The sequence below is a fragment of the Mauremys mutica genome, chromosome 3 (genome assembly GCF_020497125.1).
Source record: "Mauremys mutica isolate MM-2020 ecotype Southern chromosome 3, ASM2049712v1, whole genome shotgun sequence".
NCBI classification, from domain to species: domain Eukaryota; kingdom Metazoa; phylum Chordata; order Testudines; family Geoemydidae; genus Mauremys; species Mauremys mutica.
In genome coordinates this window covers 193,609,567-193,634,258 of record NC_059074.1, presented here as the reverse complement: position 1 = coordinate 193,634,258, position 24,692 = coordinate 193,609,567, and the positions used below count along the sequence as shown (strand labels likewise).

Below are 24,692 nucleotides of genomic sequence, written 5' to 3'. Positions count from 1 at the left end.
ATTGGACTCCCGAGTGTAAGTTAGCTTACTTCCACTGAAGTCAACTATTAAATTACCAATGCTCCCAGTGCCATTGACATCTGTAGAGTTGAACAGGCTTATAACAACCATGGAGCTGGCCCAGTATGGGATCTTGGGCAAGTCACTTGTCTGGCTCCATTTCCCCATATGGGGATGTTTTGAGGATTAATTAGTTAATGTCTGCAAGTTGTTATCTATATGTTTTTTATAGCATATAATATCAACAGATGGAATAGGAATGTTATGAACAACGATGCATGTAAAATTGAGGCATTAAACCAAGGATTCTATATTTTTCTATCTTTACACTTACTATGAGGAATACGGCCAAGTAGGAAAGCCAATTCTATAGTTTCCTCCTGCTTTGCGCGGTGATTTACCATTAGAGTTGCAGAACGATGTTCACTGCTTCAAATACTGGGGATTTCCAAATTCACTGGTATTAGGCCCTGATGCTGCAATTGACAGTGCGAGAGTGGACTGCTGTTCTTGCGCAATCCACCTATGCCCTATCAGGCCCTTAGTTTGAATCCATTTTAACACTTCCAGCTCTAAACAGGTAATTTGGTACCAAAGGAATAAAATAATTTTATTTTAAGATTTAAAATTGTATTGAAATTGTCTCATCAGAGATTTTTAGTCTCCAAAATAAATACATTCAATTATAGGAACATAATTTGTAATACAGCGCACACGATTTTAACCAACGGATCTGGGAAATGTTTCCACACTAACACAAACAGAACAAACGTATGTCAGTTTCCAGAGGAGATGAAAGAGGCCAAGTGTAATGGGAACCTATTGTTTCATGCTGACATGTGCAGCCGGTGTGCGGAGAATGAAGATCAAACTACAAAGGTGAGGAAGAAAGAGAGAATGATGAGAACCATAGCCAAGAAAAATAGATATCACAGACGGTGTGCTAAAAAAAATCTGCATTAGGAGGATAAGCAAATGAGCTCTAAATTGCTTTCTCCCAGTCTCTTCAGTTCCAAGTTTATCTCTCTCTTTTGTTTAGCAGGTAAAGCTCTGCTCTTCTCTCCTGGAATATCTTGCTTTTCCTTTTCTGTCATGATGATGCTCTCCAGAGCTTAGACAGACTCCAGTGACAGATAGCAGAGGAAAAACCTTCTCCATCATTTCACTTCATGCCCACATCTAAGATGAAACACATGAAGGATCCAGTTAAAAACAGACAACTCTTATTTACTTTTTTAATCCAAAGAATGACGTTAATCCACTGTACAAACAGATGGAATAAATATGGGGAAGGAATTTAGAGCCTGATTCTTCACTAGCTTAAGCCAGTTTTACATTAGTGATACTATTGCAGTACAGTTATACCAGATTTACAGTAGTGTAAGTGAGCGAAGAATCAGGCCCATATTGATTAGTTAAAACTATAGTGCCTGATTGAACGTTTGTGGCTCTAAATCAAAGTTCTGACCAGCCATCAGTCTTCAGCAAGATTTCAAAGTGGACTTAGATGGCCTAATTCTTAATGCCACTAATGTCAGTGGAGTTATACTGGTGTAAAGCTTCCATCAGAGGAGAACTATGCCCTGAATTTCTCCTAGCTGATGCACCAGTGGATATTTTCTTACCAACTATTTCCTTTTCCTGTAGCTATTTTTCTCTCTCTACACTTGTTATGAGGAATGCTTCCCAGCAGAAAAGCCAATTGCCCCGATTCGGTCCTGACTTAGCCCGATGATACCCCGTTGACTTGAATCGAGTTGTGTGGGATATGTAACAACAGAATTTGGCCCAGTGACTTTAACTAAAATGTTTCTAAGATACTTCTTTACCCTCTCCTCTCTTAGCAGGGGCGGCTCCAGGCTTCGGTGGCAATTCGGCGGTGGGTATGCCGAAGGTGCGGGACCGGCGGACCTTCCGTGGGCATGTTGCCGAATCCACGTTACCAGTGGACCACCTGCAAGCATGCCGCTGAAAGCCACCTGACTGCCATGCTTGGGGTGGCAAAATACATAGAGCCACCCCTGTCTCTTAGGCATGCAGGAGGCCACATTTCCACTGCAGCTCTTTCCATCACTGTAAAGAAGGACTCTTATGACAGCATGATTGATATTCTACGTTTGGTATCTTTAACTGTGAGTTCTGAATCCACAGCACCATGAAATACGTTGCTTGATTAGAGGTGTCAGTGGACCATTGCTGTTTCCTTAAAAGTTCAGTAGGTTTTTTTTAGAGTAAAACTGTGAGCCCTAGCAAAGAAAACAGCCTTATATCTGTCATATTTACAACTTAGAAAAATAAGGCCCAGATTTTTGGGTTATTTCAGGGCAAAGGGCAATGATGACTGTTTCAGTGCTCTTAGTGACACATTTAAAGTGGTGATTTATGCAGCCTGACATTGACTTTAATTTAGCTCATGTTACATATGAAGTAATTCAGTCCTTAATGAAGTGTACGCCATATGACATATCGAACATGTGAGCTGACAATCATTGCTTTAAAACAGGCCTCCGTTACATTTGCTTTTGTCATTGAAATTGGGCCGTCAGTTCATAAACTTAAAGCAAGGCTGACCCATCATTCTCCCTGAGAATGGGAGTGAAATCTGTGAGAGACACACATTAAAATAAACAATTGTCATGAGTTAAAGGGAAAAGGAGGAAAAAAATGCACACAAGCTGTACGATACTTCTAATTTGTTTATATATATATTTAAAAAAAACTATGTAAATGTAAAAAGTGAGGGAGATAGTAAAGCCACATCTACTCTCTGACCATTGAAATCCCTTTGCGGGGCCAGCACAGAGATATTTTTGTATGTTAAGGGAAAGAATTTGTGTTGTACACACTCTTAAATAAATTAGGCCAGATCCTCAGCTGGTCTAAGGCATAACGATGTTGGTTTCAATGGAGCTGTGACCATTTACACCACCAGCTGAGGAACTGGCCTCATGTTTGCATTCCAAAGGGATTAATAGAGCAGCTGTGAACTATAAAATATGTAAATATTACTTTTAATATTTTGGGTGCAAAGATTTATCCGTGGTGTTTATCAACAAGTAATGAAGCTGAGTTTCAAGTAATTCTGGTGAACAATATTTAAGGGGGAAAAACTGAGGGCCAGACCCTCAGCCCAGGTCAAGTCGCCTTTGTGCTGTGCCACTGAAAGCTGCCCTAAGTGGGTAGATGAGGAGTTCCCTAGCCAGAGGGATTCTCTTGTAGTGTAAAGCTTTGTGTGGCTGCATTTACTTCATCTGTTTTCCCTCTTCCACATAGGGCCCATTGAAATGTGTGAGGGCGGGTAGAGGAGAGTGTGCTGGGTGATGGAGATTCTGGGAATGGCGTCTAGGCCCTAAATTACACTGGGGGTTTCTTGGCCCCTAGCCAGCCCACCCCAGGATTAGGGAAGGCAGAAAGGTAGCTCAAAGGCCCCAATTTGAACTGCGACCCTTATCAAGGTCACACGCAATAGGAAGCCATCGTAAAACCTGAAACTTCTTAAACAACATGATTTTGTTAAACAATTGCCTTTCATACAGAATGTGTCCCAAAATGCTTTGCAGTGGTCAAATCGCAGGAGTAGAAGGGACAGATTAAAAGATGTAGGCAAGGGAGAAAAGAGATGTTGCCACCAGAGCCATTAAAGAAAAGCAGTGTGCTGATGAGGCTGAGAGACACAAAAAAGGTTGTTTTGGATGGAGGGGCAGTAGAGGAGAAGTACATTGGACCATCAGCAGCTTTAGTACAAAGAGGAGGCCACTACTAGACTGTCTGAATAATGAACTAAGGTTCCCATCCGGCCTAGAGATCTGAGCAGGCCAATTCCTTTGTAGGATTAGAATCAGCATCAGAACAAACTTTTGTTGATGTGAAGCTGGAAGCTCGCCCACTTCATTTTTGACATATGACAAACAGAAATATATCACGTTAGTTCACATATTGGCAACTCGAGGGTCTGATTCTGTGAGGTGCTGAGTCACCTCAACACTTGCTGACTTCAGTGAGAATTGAGTTTTTAAAAAATGGTTGAAAATGCCAAAGTAGGAAATGTGGTCTTTGGCTGCAACACAAGACAAAAGATTTCCGAAACTGGAAGCATGTAAAGAAAATAAAGGGATTCAAAGGGAAATTCAGATTTATAGGAAATATTGGTGATATCCATTTTCTCCTTCACTTTTAGCATGTACTTTATACTTTATATTGGATACTACGCTGTTTACATTAATAATGCTGAAGAAATTGCAGAGCATGAAGAAACTAAACTTTGATCTTTTATTCTAACATTGGGAATGACAGTGATTTTGCTTTCTCTTACAGGAAGCCAGCTATTGCATTCCGCATTGGTACTAAACTGGAGAGGAGTTGAATTGATAGAATGTGAAATATTTGTCTAGTTTTTAAAACAAATTGCTGATTGATCAAGAGCAACTGTTTGGCTTTTTGGTAAGGTCATGGTAATTAACTAGAAACAAAATACTTTGCAGAAAATAAAGCAATCCCAGGAATAGACCACATAATAGCAAGTTTAAACGGAGATGGACACTTTACAGTTTTATAGTTGCTATTACATTTGTGGGATGGAAGTTTTAAAGGGGTCTGAGGTAGAATCGTTTTGGCCAAGTTTCAGTGAAAACTGTGGATTTGGTAACAGCAAAATGTTAATCAAATTCATGTTGGTTTCACTGGATTGTTTGTGTAAAAAAAAACAACCACCAAAATCCCTCAAACTTCTTATAGCTATTTCATTTTGACATTTTTGAAACAAAACATTCAAATTTGTTGAAGGAAAATGACTGTACTTTTGACATTTCTTTTTAACTGAATTTTAAAAAGGGTCAAAATTGATATGAAATGTTTCATCTTCAGTCAAAAATGCTTTGTTTTAAATCCAAAATTTATGTATATATTCAAGCCACCCAAAATTCTTACAAAAAAAAAAAGGGTTTTGGGCCTATCCGAAACATTATTTTTTTTTGCAATTGCCAGTTAACAATAAAATAAAATAAAATAAAATAAATAAAAATCCATTATTCTCACAGGTCTTGTCTAAGGGAGTTAGGTGCTCAAATCCCATGGATATTCTTGTAGGCTACTTTGAAAATCATGACTATATTCTATACATTACACTAGTGGAAATCAATGGAATATTTTTGGGCCAGTCCAAGACTTATTAAACAGTCTGAGTTTGCTCTTCATGAACGAAGCTGATGTTTAGTCAACAGTTAATTTTAATAGAAACACAATATGAACATTTCAATTGTTTGTTCTAGTGTTGTTGTTATAGTGTTATTGTCAGAATGAAATCTATCGAAAAAAAATACACATTTCCATCTCCCTGTACCGTTTATTTTGTTGTAGTTATTTCCAATGTCAATCCTTTGGTTTAAAGGTTAGTAATTCTGGCAAAGCCAGTCCAGGCGTAAATATGCACAAAAGAAAAATAATTCCAGTATAAGAGAATTATTTTAACAATTGTTTTCAATTCATTTGACTTTTGTGTTATGTTAAATTCAGTACAGAAAGCAGGGATGAATTTAGCCCAGATGGGGAATTTTAGCACTTCTAATTTCCAGAAATGAAGATGTATAGCCATTTAAATCATCGCCTCTATGCTAAGGCTTTTATTTTCTAGAAACATTTAAACTGGCTGACTTATTTATATTTGAAACTCATCTACTGCTCAAGTACAGTAACTTTTCCCATAACTTTGTTTACTATTCGAAACCATAGGTAACATGACAAGTGTCCATTGTATGGATCAAGTATTGTATACACTTCCCACTTGTAACAATCCACTGAGCTCTCCTATAATATATACTTTTAAAAAAATTTGAATTTAGAGACATTCTGGTCTCTCATGGAGAATATGGATCAAAGGCTAGGGAAGCTCATCTGCAGAGAGTGCAGATCAGGAATGTCAGTGCAAAGGGCCTGAAAAAGTCACCTTTCACTCCCCTGATGTTTTCTGGGCTGAGCCCATCCTCCTGTGCTGGGTTTTAGAGCCACCTGAGAACTGATGCTGTGCAAGGACATCCCAGCCATTCCTCCTTTTCCCTGCCACACAAGGAGCAGGGAAAAGGCCTGGCATAAAAGCCTTGACACTACTGGAAGATCACTCTTCCATGGACTGGTTACGCCAGCCAGGGTCTGCTGGCAGCGTGACCCAAAATGGCGGTGTCACAGTGGAGAATTCAGCCGTGTGTGTTTGCATATGCACTGCAAATCAACACATTATACAAGTTTGGTTTATGTGCTAGACTGCAGCTTTCATGAATGTCAAGTCAGTTCCAACTGACACCTTAACCACTTCTCAGCAAAGTAAAGCAACCCCTCTGCCGACCATGACTTGCATTCTTGACTTGAAGGCCCAAAGAAGACTTCTGTGCCCAGAGCTTCAGGAGACATGGCCCAATCTTTAGGACAGACACTTATATCTATTCCTGATTGGTCCATTCACATCTATATCCAAACACAACTCAGAAACTAGTCCATGGACTCCCAGGATCCTTCAGAGCCTACAGAATGAAACACTGAGAACTAGCAGGGAATTGGGAGGGGTAGTGGCCCATAAAGGGAACTCTCCTTTGTGAAGCAATCTGCAGAATGAAAACGCTGGAGAACTGCTAATGGGTTTAACTTTTTAAGATAGAGAGATCACCCGATCATAGCGTCCAAGAGGAGTTATCAGTCTAGAAAGAGGCTATAAATAGACAACCTCATACAGTCTCTCTTTGCCAGCCTCCATGTCTCCTTTCACTTAGGGTTTGAGCCAGTGCTTAATTGGTGCCAGGGCTTGCCAGGGCTGAGCCCTGGCACCTGTTGGCTTGGCAGTTCATAGCCCCAGCTCCTCTGGGCTTGCTGTGTCAGTTATGAAAGTCAAAAAATTGCTTGAGCCCTGCCATCTAATTGCTTGATCCCTGGCAATTATATTACATTCATTACAAATTAAGCATTGGTTTGATCCAGCACCTATGGAAATCAGTGAAAGACTCACTGATTTAAATGGGCTATGGACCAGGCCCTTAGCATACAGATACACAGTGACAGCCTTGTTCTAAACAAATATATTAAATCAACATCCTGAGGTAAGGGTCTAAATGAGACCTAAGATTTAATGGGCTTCTAAGTTTTTAATAAGAATGGACCATATCTATAGTATGAGTGGAACTGGAAAAAGAAGGTCAGGTTCCAGGATGAACTTATTTTGGTGTGACACCAGGAATCCAAGGGAGCAAGCTAGTCTAATGAAACTAGGTGCCTAGCAGGTGTAAATGGATGTAGCGCCGTTGATATCAATGGTGATATCCAGCTGAGCATCTGACCTTATATCTTTGATTTTCCATGACTTCCAGCTGATTGTGGAAGCATACAGTGGCGGCAGTGCTGGGTGCAGATCATTGTACAAAGACTTCTAAAGAACGAGTTAGTTTTAAGGAAGGCAAAAGGAGGGAGGGGGGATGGAGGGGTAGGAAGATTGTCTGGTGCATGGTGAGAGGGAAAGAATTCCAGGTGGTCGTGGCATGAGGAAAGGGACAAAAATAAGAGTTGGAGAAGACTACAGTTAGGGTGGAGATTTGGGACGAGAGAGGGAAGGAAGTGAGAGCAGACATGCAGGCAGTGTTAGAGCTCTTCAGAGCCGTGAACCTGATGGTGACAAGATTGTAGTTGTCAAGTATCAGAGGGGTATCTGTGTTAGTCTGGATCTGTAAAAAGCAACAAAGAGTCCTCTGGCATCTTATAGACTAACATGTGTATTGGAGCATAAGCTTTCGTGGGCTTCGCATGTGTCTGACGAAGTGGGTATTCACCCATGAAAGCTTATGCTCCATAAGATTGTAGTTGATGCTGAAGACAAGGAGAAGCCAGAGGAGGGATTTGAAGAGGAGGCTGACATGGCCAGAGTGGCAGATCGTGTCATATGGAATGCTGAACCCATCAGTCGCACTGGGTCAGAGGATTCACACTCCCGAACAGCTAACCAGCAACACCTGACAAGTGACTGGAACTTTCAGATGAGCCTCTATGCATGCCTTCATGGGGGCAGGAATCTGTCTTTAACAAAAGACTGGAGCACATAATCACATGACTCCATGAGCTAGGGCTTTAAGAAAAATACCAAATATGTTAAGACTTATGATAAAATTGGGAGCTCTGGCAACATTGACTACTGATTAATTGAGAGGGGAAGGGAAACTATTTTTCATTTGCCTGTTTACCACTATATTTCTTGGGCTTCTAAATGTTGGCGGTAGAGGGGGCAGAAGCAGCAGGCTTTACAGTACCACAAGCCATCTCTTGCTCTCTCTCTCTTCTCTGCTGAGACTTGACAGCAAGGGGTTAAATAGTGCCAGTGGTAATGGTGGGTTTTGTGATCAAGATGTGCCTCCTGCAGGAACTGGACTGAATCCATCATCTTCTTTCAAATAGGCTTCTGAATGCTACTTAATAAACCAACCCTAAAATATCCACATTCAGTTTTAAGGCTTCACTTTTTTTTAAATGGAGGAAATTCTTAACTGATGCATGTCCAGTGTTTTGAGGCCTGTGCCCAGAGTCTGTGATTTAGCATGGCAACAGGATTACATTTATACAATTAATTCATGTTTGCTTGACCACTTTCATCCTATTTCTTTCTCCAGCACATAAAAGAGAACCTGACATAAATTTCTCTTTCAAAACAAAGCAACTGCTGACCTTCTGTTCTGTCATTCTAAGGATTGATTAGATATTGTTGAATTGTTTCATTCTACAGTAATTAAACATAAAATTAATTATGCTAGTAACCCATTATTTCTTTGAACCAAGGACTAAGTCATTTGTTTTTGCTTGGTTACTCTGAGGGTTCCAACATCAGACAGCAAAAGGCTTACTGTTGCAAACAAACTAAATAGTATAAAGGGAGCAATTTAATAATCAAAATATAATATAAAGACTTCTAATTTCCGTATGCCTGGCATATTGCATTAGGTTCATATAATTTGATCTATAAATCTTTTAAACCTTATGATTTTGTAATTTAAACATTTCCTGGATGGCTAATCAAACAAGGTCTAAAAAAAAAAAGATGAAAATATACTTTAAAAAAAGAGAGAGAAAAAAATTAGAAAGGAGTAACGCTGCAGAAGGCTCATTGAGTCTAGTATGGAGAACTAATTCTTGAGCTTGCTTGCTGCTTAAATAAACCTGTGTGTGTTCAGTCGGCTGCCTGTATAGTATTTCCTTTGTTATGATGAAAGGATTGTTAGATACATTTACATTGCTTATATTTGGTGCAGAAAGGCACATCAACATGACAAGTTGGCATTATTAAAATGTATGTTCTGGTAGACACAAAAATAGTATTTTGTGGTTTTCATTAGCACAGGCCATATTAATTTAATTAGCATGATTGAAAGTTATATCATAGAATGAAGCAGCAGATACTGAGCCTTGGCTTATTACTCACCCATGGGCTATAAAGTGCTGCAGCTGACACAGGGACGGGTGTGTGTTTTATCAGTTATGATTTCATATTATTTGACTGTTAGTCTTTGTCCCAAAGGTTTTGGATATGGTGTGGCACTAGCCACATCAAAGTCAAAGGTTCTGACACCATGGTGCACGTGTTTTTTTAAAAAAGTGGCCAATGATAAAGGGGCCCTGGCTAGGCTAGCTAGGATTGATTTGAGCACTTTACGTGGTGCCAGCAGAACAGCCTCTCTGACAATGTTCTAATAAGGCTTAGTGGTCAACCAAAATCAGAGTTTGTTGTTTCCCACTCAGCCCTAGATTGGCAGTGTGTTTTCTTTCTAAGGCAGGGCACTAAAGTTTCTCCATATGATGTCTGTCTTCTTCAGAAGTCATACCTTTTATTGGGTTGGGGATGGGTGTTTCTATCTGGACCATTACCTTCTGAAAAGAAGCACCATATTAGTGTTTTGGAACTGAGAACAGTATGTGGTCCATGGACCTTCAGTACTTTTGACTCCTAATACAAGTCCAGGAGATCGTTTTAAGGAAAGAAAACTCTTCTGTGGTAGGATGAAGGAGTAAGGGGAAGCAGGTCTTACCATCTTAAAGAAGGCCCTGTCACCATGCAGAAAGTAATATGAAACACATCCGAGCCTTTTAGCTGGCAGGATGTCAGCCCTTTCATCCATTCATTCATTCATTCTTCTGGTGCAGAGATGGGAAGAACCAGTGGTGGACTTTTTCTCCATTCAGGAAAATAGAAAGCTACCAAGTTTTTGCAGTTGCTACCAGGAATGACATCTCTGGGCCATGCACCTAGTGCAGTCACTCATCCTTTTGAAAAGTGGTTTGAAAATGCTACCATTCTGATGGCAAGATGCACTGGAGCTTTGGAGCAGCTGCACTTTTGATTCCATGGACTGAGAATCTGGTGTCTCTCTTCTCCAGGACATCTGGTACCTCAATACCTATGGTCAGAAATATCTGGCAGGTCAGAGACAGAGCCCGTCATGGCCACACCAGCAATGCTTTGCAGATGAAATACAGATACCGATACATGAGCCATTTCACCTCATTCTCTTATCCCAGACATTGAACCTAATGCTGACCCTACACCAGTGTAACTTGATTGACTTCAGTAGAGTTATTCCTGATTTCCATTGGCCCAAATGAGAAAATCAAGGCCAGTAGCTCTTATCACTTGGTTTAAGAATGGCAGAGTCTGGAAGTCAGACGCTTACTGGGTAAAATGGTGCTTACCCTTCTTCAGTGAAATAGGGGTCGAGTTTATGTGTATATTACATAACCTGGTGGCTTTTTCCATATTGGTGAATTAGCAGGGGGATTTTTGTCTACCAAGTTCTATTTCAACTCTCTTAGCATTTCTTCAGGAGTGATTTGGTAAAGGGCTGCCATTAGCTCATAGGTCAAGTATGCAGCCTTATTACCCATAGGAGTAATGTTAAAAGGTTTCCTATAAGATTCCATTCCAAAGTAATCTATTTTTTCAAGACTTTGGCCTAGCCAGGCTCCCTGTGAGATCAGTCATGTCCCTCTGTAGTTAACATGCTTTAGTTCTGTCATAGCTTTGACTATCTCCTTTCAAACTCTTCTCTCCTTTTGAACCTTAAAGGTAGCATTGCTTGCAGCTATCTTGTCACCGAGGGTAGTCAGAGAGCCGACTGTGTTATCCCACAATTCCCCTTTTGCGGTTTTTCTCTGGGACAAGGCTGTCCTGTGCATGCATCCTCACGTTTCACTGGAAGAACCCTCTAGTCATTTAAGTCAAGAGATTAATTCCCCCAGGATTTGTCCTTTCCCATTCCAGGGCAGAGGAAAGCTCTAGCATTCTTTGTCTGACAGAAGGGCCCAAGCCTTTTAATTTGACAGATGCAAGGAGTTCGTATTTGTTATTCAGTGAAATTAGGAAAGGGGCAAGGCCCTAAAAACCTGTTTGGCCTGTCAGATGTATTTTGGAAGTGTGTATAGCTTAGAAGGGGTTCTAGGTCCCTTTGCTCTTTGATCCCATTCCACAAGAGCTGTTGCTTCAACCTGAACAGCTAAAGGGGGAAGATGGAGGAATACATTTGCAGGGCAGTAGGGTGGTTGTCCATGCATTTCTTTTCCAAATGTTACAGACGGGACACTTCTTTTTCCTTCTGAAGTTGCAGCCTTTGGCTGTGAGGTCCTTTGAGAGGTGGTGCCATAGTGATCCTTTTTACTCTGCGTCAAATAATCACACCATCCACATAAGGATGTAGAAAAAAAATAATTACCTGCAAATGCCTTTTGCATATGTTCATATCCACCTGTCTGGACTGTCCTGCCTATCTATTCTGATCTGGGTATATATAGCCTATGAATGAGTTATGTTCTCTAGTTGACTCCTACTAATTATAACTTTGAGTTATTTTGCATGTCAGGTCCTATTTAAATCTCTACTAGGGTCTGATTGGATGGTGAGCTATAGAAAGTGCACCAGAAGTTTCCCTCTCTCTGATTTCTTGCTGATGCCTGACATCTGAGCATGAGAGAGCAGCACAGGTCAGTCTGGCCAGGAGGATGCAGACACAGCAGTTGCAAGTAATAAGTTAAAATATTGGGGTTGGAAGGGACCTCAGGAAGTCATCTAGTCTAACCCCTTTGTCCAAAGCAGGCCCAATCCCCAGACAGTTTCCTAAATGGTCCCCTTAAGGATTGAACTCACAACCCTGGATTTAGCAGGCCAATACTCAAGCCACTGAGCTAGCCCTCCTCCTTTTGCCCTTCATGAGCTAGGAAAGAAAACACAAGGCAAGTATGAAGAAGTTTTTCTATAGAAACAAACAGGAAGCAGAAAATGGAGAGTTTGCTTGTGAAAAAAATAAAAGGTCTGTCTCCACTGTGAAAACAACCCCTTTCCATTTTGGGGCAAACACAACAATCAAAGCTTTCCCCACAGGAACAAAAAGTTCACCGGTTGTGGCCAGAATGTTGTGTTTTTTTGATGAAAACATGAAATTCCACCTTGTATCCAATTTGTGAATTTGCACAGAATGAAAAATCTATAGTTGTGAGCATCTTAGCACTCTCATCTGCAAGAAGACCAGAGCTAAAAGATTTGACCACACCCCAAAAGTGTCTAATTTATACTGGAGATATGCCTAAATTAAACTCCTGCCCCCTGCAGTTAAACACTGCAGAATTTTGGAGAATTTGGATCCAGATCTGAATTATGTGGATTATTATAAGTATCTGGGGGTGGGGCGGGGTGATGGGATTTATGGAATCAAAATAGTCCCCACCTTCAGGGATGCTGTGATCTGGAACTGAACCCAATGTCTGTGTTTTTGGCTCATTTCTAGTTTCCATTTGAACTTTCAGAACAGATTTACTTTTCTCATTTGAGCTCTAGAATGATTTCATTCTGATCCTTATTTTTAAGGACTGACTTTTCTGATGGACAGAACATTTTTGTTCATCCCTATATGGGGCTATAAAGGACATGTGCACGAACTGAGCCCTTCCTCCCAGGCTTGTGTTCCCAAAAGACGGAGCTGTTAAAAATTGGCCTATTTTCTCAAAAATTGGTTTGTTGAGGTCCTGCTAGAACTATGTCCTTCTTACTTACAAGGCTTTTCAGTCTGAGTGTCTTAACATATCTTTGAAAGGGTTCGCTAAGCTTTTAAGGATGCCTCTGTACTGCCTTTGACCTGGTTGTCCTATTATGTTCTTCAGTCCAGAGGTGTCAGAATCCTAAGATGTTGCTCCTGTCTGTTTTGTTTCCAGTAAAACTTCCTTGCTCTCTCTCAGAGTAAAATTCCCAGCTCCACCGAAATCAATCCAAACTTCCCAATGATTTAAATAGGTCCAGGATTTCACCCTTTGGAGCTGGTCTATTAAAGTGGAGCTTGAACAAACTTCGCTATGGTTCTAAACTGAGGAACACTGCAGTGCAAAATGTAGAGCATGAGGTCATCAGGAATGAGTCCAGCCCAAGGCAATGATAGATGGAGGCTTTCATTTCATGTGCCCCCACTACTAACTCATAAGGAAGGTGATGAACATTAGAAAAGAGGCAGAGAAACAAGGTAAATACTAGGCAAATCATCAGGAGGATCCTGAACACTCTTGTTCTCCTCCATTTCCCCACATTTTACAACATGCCCTTGACGAAAGATAGGAGAGAGGTGACTAAAACAGTAGAATAAAATTCAAATAACTGCAGCAAAAAACTTTTAGATGCAGGGTTGAAGTACAATCACAACAGAGGAAGTAGAGATTTCTACAACTGTTCTTGTCGAGTTCAGCATGTGCTATTGTTGGTAAATGAGAGCCACAAAACACTGGGACATGCAGAGATCTTGCTTCAATATGGAAACGATACATGCAAATGTACAGTGTTTTAAATTGTCTGGTGTATGTGGTTCCTTTATGGTGCAGAAGGCATGCCAGGTCCTAACACAATTACCCTTTTCACGCAGGTAGTTGTGAAACAGACATTTTGGTTTAATATTACCCTATAGCCACGATTTGCTTACTTACATTGGTAGAAATACGTATTACCATTTCAATGCCATTGTCCTTTTTGGCCCTACAACTGAAGCATATAATCAACAAATAATGCAAATGACTGATTAATGCCAGCCTATGTGTGCTTATGATTGAAAAGTTCACCTTGTTTCCCACCCGGCCCAGTGTTCAAGGTCCTGAAAAACTATGCAAGTTTATTTGCTCCATGCTTTGTACGTGGTTTCTTGTTTAAAAAGGAGCAGATAAGGAAGAAAAATGATTAGGAAAGAACTGGTCTGAGAACAAAGCACCTGGAGTTCCGTTCCGATAATACGCTGTTGAAGAATAAGTTAGCTCAAACCCAAACATCTCTGTTAATGGTACTCTACCGGGGACAAAGAAAGACCTCGGTGTTACCATGTGGTGCTGGTGTTTTCAGATTAAGATGGAGGATTAAGGAATTTTACTCAGCAATTTGAGATGCTTTGTTAGGAATTGAGGAGATTTGAGCTGCTTTGTTCTCAAACCACATGTTAGTGAAAAAGCAAACAGGCACTTAATCCTGACAGACAGCAGAACTTGACATCAATTTGTCCCTTGGGAGGTGACCAGGAGTTCCTTGTGACTGGCTAAAATTGTTGTTCCTTGTGTTTTGGAGCCTAATGCCAACGCTCTATCCAAACCAGCGCTGTGCAACCTGGCACACCATAACTCACAACTGTTAGTGACTGACCAGCAGCTTTATGCTCCCAAACAAGGCTTAGCGTTTAGAAAACATATACAAGGTGCCAAAGTGTTTACTAAATAGAGTTAAAATATGCTCTAGCCTAAAGTCATGCCATCAGTCTTAAAAGAGACCATTGCCCCTTCTCCTCACCCCAAAAAACCTGGTAATTTTCCTGTTTGGGATGTTGGATGGTTTCCTGTAACAATAAAAATACAGCCGTCGACATATAGACAGCTGAATATATACATGGCTGTATATTGCCCTTTGACACAAACATTAATGTCTTAGGCAGATCTCTGAGGTTCTTTTAAACATCTAGTTACATTTTAAGGTCACGTCCTCAGAGGTTATTGATGTAAGTGTATTTGTAGAAAAGAAACAAACAGTTCATTGAATTTGGTTTCCTATTTTAACATACATCAGTTAGATTAAATACGCAAAGTTATAATGTCTGGCAACAAACCCAGTTTCTGATGTATAAAATTTGACTCTTCCCCCCTCCGTGTTTATGTCATAGCTAATACACAGAGATAAAGTGCATATACTATACTCTGCATATTTACTGAACTTTGGCAAGTTACTAAGAGCCAGTACTCAAATCAAATTAGAACCACCCAATTTATAAAACACCCTTCTAAGCTAATCTTATTATATTAAAAAGGTACTTTAGGTTGCTATGCAGCAAATCAATAGCTCATGCTTTCCAGCATGGAATAAATACACCTTTATAATCTTTAAATTTGCCACTGCTGCAAACCTATAGAACAAAGTTGCAACCATACATTTCGCATTACTTAAATAAACAGCATAAACCCATCCAGACAAGAATGATGTTGCACCATTTTTCTTTTCCCTACAGAGTATGATTATTATGGGGTTAGCATCTTAAAGGGACCTGCTCAAAGTAATATGATTAATTTTCTAATTTGCATATACTCCATTTGCAACACCCATGAAATTTTTATGGGCATGATTCTGCATTCCTTCAGCGGCCTACACTCCCATTGACCTCCGTGAGAATGTTGCATGCACCAGGAATGCAGGATTCATCCCTCTTTTTGTGTGTGTTAAACATTTTTCTTTTCAGAAAAGAAAACAAACCATTTTGCATTCGTTAATGACTCTACAATAACATACCAGTGTATGTGCTTGATGGATGAAATCCTTTTTAGTAAGGAAACAGGCTTCTATTCCAGGCTCCTAAAGAACAATACTAGTCAAAAAGGATTTTAAGAGGTTTTAAAAAAATACTTGATCCTTTTAAATGAGCATATGATTTTTTTTCAAAAGTTGTTTTCATTTTAAATTCAGTAATACAATAGTTTCAAAGAGAATTATTGGTTTCACTATTTATTTCTTGTAAATAATATCTGAAATCTGGTGGTTATGCAGCAGGCTCCCATAAGAGAAAAAACAATTTATAAATTCCCTCTTAAAGAACAATAGCCAGCCCCCAAACACAGCTTTGGAGAACCTCTGAGTGCGGGTTGCCCCTTCTTCTATTCAGGTTTACTGAAGATATAAAGATCAAATAAGAGGTGAACTGAAATCAGAAACACAATATTCATTCATTTAACTCTGCTCTAGTAGAGCAAATTCAGGGTGACTCAAGGGACACAATGTCTTGTAAAACATATGTACTTAATATAAGGGTCATAAAACTTATTAAATTAAAAGCTAGGTTAAAAATAGGAAGAAAATTTATGCTGCTGTCTAAAATAGCAATAATTTCCCTTTGGTTTTCCCTTTCCTACTAAAATGGGTTCTGGTTAAAAAAAATATTCAACTGGTAAAAACCTTCATTCTTGAGGACTGCATGCAAGTCACTCTGCACTAGGTGAATTGTCTGACTAATAATCCATCAGGATAGATATAGAATATACAACAACTGGGAGGATGAGTGTTGCAGCATTGTCGACCGCATGCACAAAGCCCCTATAGGCATTCATTTGCTGGTTGTGATGGAGGAGAGTGGGATGCAAGGGACAATTGTTTGAAAATGGAAGACTTTCTTAGTCATGAACCAACTACAGCCAGGAGAAAAGTCCCCTTCACTTCTTCTGACTGTGTATCAATACCTCAGGCCAAATTCTGGCCCAGATTCTCTGCTTCAGCTGAGCTGTGCTTTCGTGTAGGAGTGGGGAGAGGGACAAAGGCGGCTTCATATTTCCCCCACCCTGGGGCTAACTAGGAGTCGGTTTGACACCTTGTACAATTTATATGTGGCCCCATAGGGTCAGCCCAGCAGTGCTGGATAAAGTGAGCACAACGGCATTCCAGTTAGGCCACCATTTCCTCCTCTAGAGACATTAGGAGTGCGGAAAAACTGCAACCCCAGGTGAAGTATGGAGAATTTTCAAGAGGTTGCTTAAGGCACCTCATGGTCTGTCTACACTGCAAGTAGACACCTGCAACTGGCCTGTGTCAGTGGATTTGGGCTCGCAGGGCTTGGGCTATGAGGCTGTAAAATTGCAGTGTGGATGTTTGGGCTTGGGCTGGAGTCTGAGTCAGCTGACAAAGGCCAGCCGCAGGTGTTGAGTTGCAGTGTAGACATACCTAAGTTGAATTGGCATAAATGGAGAATAACCCCACTGAAGTTAGTGGAATTTATGCTGGTGCAAATGAGCAGGATTTGGCTGCTTGGGTGAAAGGAACCATTTTGTAACAAAGGGTTTTTTTAAAAATAATGTGACCAAAAATGACAAATGCTGAGAAATTAAAAATGAAAGTTGACAGCCCATCCTTGACTCCAGACACTGTCAGTATCATATAGTGTTGAGACCCCTTCAGATAGATCCCGTAGATTCAATGGCATACGTTAGGAATGGGTGTGTAAGGCTCATTTGTTTTGGCACTAAGCACTGTTTTCACACCCTTATAGCTACTGAAAGGACATTGTCAGATATTATTTCATCTTTGTCCATAAGGATTCACAGGTCCTTCGAAATTATTTTCTCAGAGTGATCGCTGCTTATTGGGCTGATCAGTGTTATTCCATTGTTTGCCCGCTGTCTGCTTATCCATCTGTTGTCTCTTGTCTTACACTCACATTGTAAACTCTTCAGGGCAGGGACCATCTCTTTGTTTGCACAGTGCATAGCACACTGCAGCACTGGTCCAGGACTGGGACCCCGTAGGTACTTCTGTACTACACATAATAAAATATTTACCTCTCTTGTGCATGCACAGACAAATGGTTCTGGACCCGATGCTGCCACCAGAGTAGTCCCACTGGGTGGGACTGTCCTCTTGCCCACATAATGCCATCAACATCAGTGGAGTTATTCCCATTTTATATCAGTACCTGTGAAAGGACCAAGGAATTCAGTGGAATTATTCTGGTGAACAAGTTTCACTCAGAATAAGGAAGGCCCTTTATTATTATAGGGTTCCTCACAAATGCTGTTTTGCTGGCATTATTGTTGTACTTCAAATAGACTTTTGTGGAAGTATTTGTTTTGACAAATAAAATGTGTATACATGTAGTCTGCAAATGGATGTGAGAAATCAGGAGTCAATGATGGGGAGGGAGAGCTAGTTTTATGTCTGAACCAGGCTGGAAATGACTTGGGTTTCCTCCAGCAGAGAGGCAGGTGTCACTCCTTCCTGAATGATAGCTGGGATCTCATGCACAACTGGAGGAAGAGCCTGTCACCAAAGAGAAACGGTGCTGGCCCTTCAATAGAATGAGTTGGGAGGGGGAGGGAGGCACAATTACTCCTTCCTACACTGCATGTGTTCAATATGATCCCGATCCCTTTCGACCCAAGAGACTCACTACCACCCATTCTTCCCTAGTTCTTCCAACCCCCTGCTGCTGCTCCAGCCCCACCTCTCCCCAGGACAATTCCACTGTAGGTCTTTGGGGTAGAGATACGAGCTGGGGGCCTTCACCTGTTTTCTGTGGGTGACTAGCTAGCCCACTTACTAATACATGTTTTGAGCAGTCAAAGGGGGGGCACTGCCCCTCCAATCCAAAGGGGGCACTGTCATCTTCAGAGGAGGGACCTCTGCCCTGTTTACCGCTGTGCCTGCTCAGATAGCTCTTCTGAATGGGGAAAGCCCTGGCTTGGCCCTCTGCTGGGGGAAACACAAATATGGGGTAGGGAAACTGTGCCACTGAGCAACTGTGATTTGTAAATAATTGCAAGACAAACCTGGTGGAACCCTGCACTTTCACAGAGTCATAGATTCCAAGGCCAGAAGGGACCATTGTGCTCATCTAGTCTGACCTCCTGTATATCACAAGCCAGAGAACTTCCCCAAAATAATACTTAGAAAAAAATATTTTAGAAAAACATCCAAACCTGATTTATAAATTGCTGGTGGTGGACATGGTCCGTGGTAAATTGTTCCAATGGTTAATTATTTGCATTGTTAAAAGTTGACACTCTGTATCAAGGCTGAATTTGATTAGGTTCATCTTCTGCCACTGGATCGTATTATATCTTTCTCTGCTAGATTGAAGAACTGAGGATCAAATATTTGTTTCCCCGGTAAGAACTTATAGACTGTAATCAAGTCCCCCCTCAACTTTCTCTTTTCAGGGCAGAGCTTCACACTTTTAGTTCTGTTGGCAGGATGATGGCACATTTGTGTACTGCACAATGTTCAGCGCTGACTTATTTTTTAAAGATGGCAATACTGCTATCATCGTGTGGCACATATCAGCTTCACAATAAGCCAAATCTTTGCCCTTTTTCAAACAACTGCACCACTTGACTGGTTTATTAGTTGGATGACAGTGAGCTGGAATGAAGCATCATGTTTGCTTCATTTTCACCCTTTTCAGTCATCCATTACAGCCAACATTTGCTAAAGTGGACACTGATTTTGGTGCCCAAAGCAAGACACCTTAGGCCTGATTTTTTAAATGTGCTGAGCCCCAACAACTTCCGTTGAAGCTAATGGGCACTGAGGGTGCTTAGCTCTTGTAGAAATCAGACCCAACTGTATCTCAGACTGGGCATTCAAAATTCAGTAGCCATTTTGAAAATGTGACTCTCCTGGCCAGGGCTAGATTTAAGTTAGAATCATCAGGTACCCATGAAAGGTCACCAATTAATTCATTAGTTCTTAAAAAAAATTTAACTGGCAGCACATTGCTCATAGTGTAATTATAGATGAAATATTAAAGAAGTGGACTAATTACACACAATGCACTTGAGCCCAATTAAAATAGCATCTGCAGTGAACGTAGGGGTATTCTCTTTCACTAATAAGAAATACTTTCTTAACAACAGAGAATAAAATAGCTAAATGGGATACGCAGTTGAGATTATAAATATCCTATTAGCATATAAAATGAGGATTAACCTTATTTAATCACTGCATGCTTGATCATCAAAAGTCATGTTTCACCTCCATAATGTAGCTGTATCCTGAAAAAAAGCATATTAATAAATTTAGCTAACTAGATGCTTTTCTCACCTACTCAATTGAGCTGGTGAAGGAAGCTGCTGCTCCCTAATCGCTTTACAAATGAACAGATTCTCTCACCTGTTTTATATGATGTCTTAGCGCAGACATCTCAGTTGTTGAACAATGCCTCCGGGTAGCTGCTCAAGGCCTACGGCCTGCCTCTTAGCCATTGGCACAAAGGCTGTGATTGGAGCTGCCCTATCCCAAAGGGTGTTCTTGGAGGCGCTAAGTCTCGGGGAGTGTGTCAGGAAAGCACACCTGGTGCTTCACCTCTTAAAGGGATAGTGCTTGCACTGTGCAACTGGCTAGCTTCACTGTCCTGCGTGTGATGAACTAATGGCTACCTCTTCCTCCCTGTTTTAAGGTGGATTGTACTTCGTGGGTGCTAACAGGTGATAAACCTTTTGCTCAGGGCCCCTGAACAAGGGCAGGCATGAGGAGTGGAAATTAATAGGCAGCAGGTTTAAAACAAATAAAAGGAAGTTCTTCTTCACGCAGCGCACAGTCAACTTGTGGAACTCCTTACCTGAGGAGGTTGTGAAGGCTAGGACTATAACAATGTTTAAAAGGGGACTGGATAAATTCATGGTGGCTAAGTCCATAAATGGCTATTAGCTAGGATGGGTAAGAATGGTGTCCCTAGCCTCTGTTCGTCAGAGGATGGAGATGGATGGCAGGAGAGAGATCACTTGATCATTGCGTGTTAGGTTCACTCCCTCTGGGGCACCTGGCATTGGCCACTGTCGGTAGACAGATACTGGGCTAGATGGACCTTTGGTCTGACCCGGTACGGCCATTCTTATGTTCATATGTTCTTAATCTGGCCCAAATTATAGAAAGATAACCAAATTTACTTTTAAACCCTGGCCTAGGAGCAGGGTTGACCTTTCTGTGATGTAAAGTCAGTAAGTGTGGGCCTTGGGGATATTTGCTCCAATGGAGATGGCCTGCAGAATGATGATTTCAGTCTCCTGTAGGCAAGGCGCAGGTGTGAATTTCACCCAAGACGCAGTTAAAACTCTTAAAAGCCAACCCGGGCAAATGTCATTGTAAGGTTCCATGTTACTCTGAGCTTAGAGACTTCCAGGTTGAGGTGTCCCAGTTTAGATTTTTTTTCTAACTGACAGCCTTATAATAAACTCAGAGTGGAGTTTGAAAGTCAAACGGGGTTTGCTCTTCTTTGTACCACTATCTGAGATTCTGCATGCCAGATGCTCTCACGCAAGGGAGGTCTGGCCAGAGAAATACCAAGGTGCCGTGGTGCATGTGAATCTTTTCTTTAAATTGAGCCAGCGTGTGAAAGAGGATGGTTACTTTTTAGTTTGGCCTTCAAAATTATTATTTTAAAACTCTTTGCTTGGTATGGCTAACAAGGAATGGCCCCTGCAGTACAATATGTACAATCAGGTTGACTCTGCCTATGGCCCTTTGTGTTCATTTTCCATGAACATCCGTGTATGTCAGATTTACTGGCACAAAGTTTCATGTCTGAATAGTTGCAGAAGCTCATTTTAAATTTGCATATTCAAATATTCCAACTCGACGTGCACCTGTAAGGAACGTCCTCATGGTGATTGAACCGAGGGCCTCCAGAACGAAAAACAAATGCCAGAGTTAAAGAACTGGTAGCTATAATAGACAAGATTAGACTCTTTCTCAAAACAAAACAAACCAGTGATTTACAGCAATCAATAACAAGACAAGTGGCGTGATCCTGTGTTGCCCATTCAGAGAGCACTGGAATGGGTTACCTAGGGTGGTGGTGGAATCTCCTTCCTTAGAGGTTTTTAAGGTCAGGCTTGACAAAGCCCTGGCTGAGATGATTTAATTGGGGATTGGTCCTGCTTTGAGCAGGGTGTTGGACTAAATGACCTCCTGAGGTCCCTTCCAACCCAAATATTCTATGATTCTATGATTTGCTGTTTTTCCTGATAGCTCCAGTTTCTGGGCCCAAGTGTTTGTGAGAATCTCAGCTTTTATGTTTTAAAATAAATATGTAAGTGATGGCACAAAGACTAGTCTGGAAACAGGCCCAAATGCACCCTTAAAGTTCAAAAAGCACAAGGCAAATCAAAGGAGCCCCAAATTTATTATTATTATTTTTAAATTCTCATGATTGGCTTAAAACAATCTCATGAGTTTTGAGGCCTGATTCATGATTTTTGAACATTTCGGATTGGCAATATTGCTGATCTGCAGCATATACCTTTGCACAACTCCTGTTGAATCGGTGGGAGATTTGCTTGAATAAATTCTGTAGGATCAGCCCCAAAGGGAGATTTGTTTTGATAAAAGAGGAAAAATAAATATATTTTTTTTAAGATTTAAAACCAATTTACACTTTCTATTATTTTTAAAATTTAAAGATCATTTTCCTTTTACGCTGATGAAAAGCTTAAGTTGGTGAAAGTGTAAACATACCTCTAAATACTGAAAACAATTATGGCTATTAGAGAGTCATGTTCCTAATTGGATACTTTTCGAAAATACCACTTACAGAGACCTCTTTTTTTGGATTATGCCACCTTCGCATTTGTGGTCTGCCTGCTACTTTCCCCCTCCATTATTTTTGGTCCTAGAAATCACATTTGCTAAAACCTTCAGAGAAACACTAGAGGCAAATTGAAAGTGACTCGGAATAAAATGGACTTTGCCGTTCTGAGGGATCTGAGGTGTTTTACTGTCAAACAGGCCTGTGGGTGAAGTGACTGAATCCAGAAACATATGGCGAATGGAAAGGTCTGTGGGTGAGCACAACATCAAAAAATAAAGTCAGCTGCTTGTGTCACAAATACAAGTTCAGGGACTTTAGTACAAAGACACAAAGGATAATGTAAAAAACAGAACATGGAACAGCTCACTAGTTGTCAAGGATAGTCCTGTAGCAACAGATTCTCTCTTTCAGATCAGATTTTAAAAATCATTTCCATTTCATTTCAGTTTTGCTCGATCTTTAAGATACCAAAGTAAAAATAAATATAGAAGAGTTACACAGGGGATTCTGATCTTAATTTCACCAAAGTAAATCCTTGTTTTAGTGTTTTTCTTTGGTGTAACTGATCAGACTCCAATAGTTTCTTCTTTTGAGCCTAATGCGTGAAGCAAACATAACTGCTAATAATAGCGTTTTGCCTTGTCAAGTGAACTAATGACTTAACTGCCAACTTTTTTTTTTCCCGGTTTGACGTTCATCCACTTACATCCAATTAAGAGGGACTCTGCCTCTCACAGGTTGTTATTGATTCCCTGCAAAAACAGAGTTTAAAAATAAAAACCCAACTGCTGTGCAATTTTAGTATTGTGGCCTCACAACAACAGCCACAGTATTATTCCTTTAAACAGGTTTTCACAAGAGCTCAGCTCAGCTCCCACCTAGGCACCAAAATGAAGTGGCCAGATTGTCAAAGGTGCTCAGCACCCAGCAACTTCTATTTTCTTACTTAACCCCCTGAGGACTGTAGGAGCTGCTGAGTACTTTGGAAAATATGACCACTTCATTTAGGTGTCTAACTAGGAGCTGATCACTTCTGAAAATCTGTCCAATAATTTTTCAGCATTAGCTTACGCAGCAATTTAGCCTCACCTCAGACTTGTTACATTATGGGTTAATGGTCTCGTTGTGACATGGGATCATTTTAGCTTCATAAAGACAAGTCTCTAGGAAAAAAAAGAATTTGTCTTTACTGACAAGATCAAAGAAACATAAAAGAAGAGAACTGACTTTTGCTGAAACAAGAGCAGGGATCACCTCTCGGTGTCTTCATTGTAATTCATTGCTTGTTTTCAAGATCCATAATACAATTCTTCCAGAGGAGAGAGAGGACTTTGTTAAATTGTAAATGAGTATTACTTCAAGCACTCTGTGGAAATATGTTCTCCCCCTATTGCCCATACATTATTTCTCCTTAGTTATGGTGGCTCCCATTTCCCGGAACTATCACACAGAACTTAATTCTCCTCACACAACATCACTTTAAAATCATGCAGCTCTCTTAATCAACCTTTGTATCAGCCACAAATTTGCAGTATGACCTAATTTGAAAAATGTCTCAAAGTGCTGACTCAAACTGTTAGTGAATAAAGGCCAGTCATTACCATTATGACACTAATGTGATGCAAAATAAAATTGAGTTGCATCAGCTGAACATTAGTTTGCAAAAATATTAGTGATTGAAGCCATTTTCTGTTCATATTTTATTTATACTTATGAGATTTATACTTTTTTGGTCTGAAGCAGCTCTGCAACAAAATTCCTTAGTGGAAGCATGAAGAAACATTTTAATGGTGAAAAACCCAAGCCAGAAATATACATCTAAGCTGCATCACTTGCACATCATAATGTTTCTCTTTTATAAAAGCAGACAGGGTGCACATTAGTTTAGAACTTTTATTAAAAGATTTATACAGTAACATATGAAAATTCTCATTTTAATATGTCATTTTACTTTGCATTTTTAGGTTATATTCCAAGTTTTTATCTTTTTTCCTCCCCAGTTGCAAACAGAGCTGATATTTCTTCATTCTCTGTAGAAATAACTGTTTTAAGAATTTTTATTACCAAAACCCCTACTTCTTCATTTAAAAGGGGGGGGAAAGAGATTTTGGC

General features: G+C 40.4%; 1 long non-coding RNA gene across 1 annotated transcript; it reads right to left on the bottom strand.

The window, feature by feature from the left end:
• Nucleotides 1-603: 603 nt before the first annotated feature.
• Nucleotides 604-24,094, bottom strand: LOC123367382. Its single transcript, XR_006578432.1, has 3 exons — nucleotides 23,808-24,094; nucleotides 19,982-20,046; nucleotides 604-1,179 (listed from the first exon to the last, which is right to left on the bottom strand). It is a non-coding gene; the product is annotated as an uncharacterized LOC123367382 (long non-coding RNA).
• Between the last annotated feature and the right edge of the window lie 598 nt (nucleotides 24,095-24,692).